Consider the following 1,864-nt stretch of genomic DNA (forward strand, 5'->3'; position numbering starts at 1 on the left):
TTGCCTCTCATCTATCCTGAGTGCCTCGTATTCATGGGCTCAGTACAGGGCAGAGGGGCCATTCTGTTCATCCACACAGGGTCCACTAGAAAGAATGTCTAAATGGGAAGAATGACACAGTCTCAATAATGCCACAGGTAAAATTTATTTTGGACACAAGCTCTTTAGAATCGGCCAATCCACCATTTTAGATCTTTATCTTCTGGGACTGCACGTTAAGGGATAGACACTTTCCAGGACTGATGTGTGGAAAACATTAGGCCAAGCACTGGATCCATGCATTCATGAGCAATCTTCTGGGGCTGGTCTCCAGGCACGCTTACACCCTCCGTTGTTCTTCCGTATGGTCATCATTCTTTTAAAATACAAATTTGATCATGACATTTCCTCTGCTCAGAAACCTCCAGCAGTCTACCAAACTCTTTGGCAAGGCAGCTCATTCCTTTCTGGACCCTGGCCAGGATGATCCTCTACTGAGATGTTGCAAATTCTACTGACCACAATCTCAATCACTTTCCCATCTCCAGTGTAGGACCCACATTTCCCCATCATCTGTACTGCCCTTCCTTACTGTGGCAAACTTTATGCCTCCTTTAAACTCTCCCTTAAATGTTCTCTACTCTCTGGCAACCTTCCCAACACCTACTGATCCACCCACCCAGGCAAAACCAATAACTCTTGCCTGTGCTTCCACAATCTTAGTCGAAATCTGTACAAAGTCAGGGTCACCCGGGGTTGTAATTATTTACATAGTTCTGTCCTCATGAACTAGCTGTGTTTACCTTTTTATCTCAACTTCAGCACAATGCCTGACTGACAGAGGAGATACTCCCTAATTGGGGTTCTCTTTGCTTTCCCTCTGCCTCCCAGGATCACCCATTTTCTAGGAAGAGTGAAGCCCCCCTGGTGGGGAAGGGAAAGGAGGGTGACAAACCCTGGGACAATAATGACCTGGGAATCTAGGATCATGGTTACTTGTCTCAACTGAGAGCCCATTGGGGACAGAGACAGGGATAGGGCTTCTCTTTGAGGAGAGGGTCTTAGATAATGCAGCCAGGCGTCCTTCTGCCATTCACCTCCAGCCTCTTTCTCTTGGAGTTACCCAGACTTCTGTGTGCAGTGGACATGTGAACATTCACCAGCCCCAGGAAAGTCCACTGGGGAGTTGTTAACACCCTTGTCAGCTCTTGACTGATTTAGACTCACCACAAAGATAGCAGGTTGGCAGTCGTGGCCACATCCATTGAAGCAGCATTTCATTTCCCCGGGACATGAGTCATCTCCTGTGCAGCTTTCAGCACAAATACCACCGGTTTCTATGGTCACCATGGGGCAGAGTCCAGGTCTGTTTCCCCCTGAAACATACAATGGTGTTTGTGGAGTCTGGAATAGTCACTAACCAGGTATAAAAACTGCCGTTAGAGATCGACAGGCTCACTGCTGGCAGGACTCCCACCTCTTTCATTTCTTCCTTTTACTCCTGGACCCTCCGTCAGTCTTGGCAGCTCCACCCTCACTCTGAAGCCCCCAATGTCACAGTCAGGCCCTTGGGAGAATGTCTCCCTGCTGCAAAGCCTGACCAGTTCCGCAGGCAAGAAACCTGCTCTGTCATAAGCCTCTTCTTTCCTCCTTATAAGATATTAGAAACATCTCTGATCCCAGAAATCCGTCTTTCCACCTCACACGTACCCCATGTTCATCGCGGAGCTACTCCGTGTTGGAGCCCTACATCCAAGGCACATGTAGAGAGAGCCCCAACTTTTAATAAGGTCCCACCTGATCTGATAAGAAGAATGGGGCTTTGGCTGGTGTGGCTCAGTTGGTTGGAGCATCGCCCCACATACTGAAAGTTTGGAGGTTAAAT

The sequence above is a fragment of the Myotis davidii genome, unplaced genomic scaffold (assembly GCF_000327345.1).
Source record: "Myotis davidii unplaced genomic scaffold, ASM32734v1 scaffold109, whole genome shotgun sequence".
In the NCBI taxonomy this organism is placed as follows: domain Eukaryota; kingdom Metazoa; phylum Chordata; class Mammalia; order Chiroptera; family Vespertilionidae; genus Myotis; species Myotis davidii.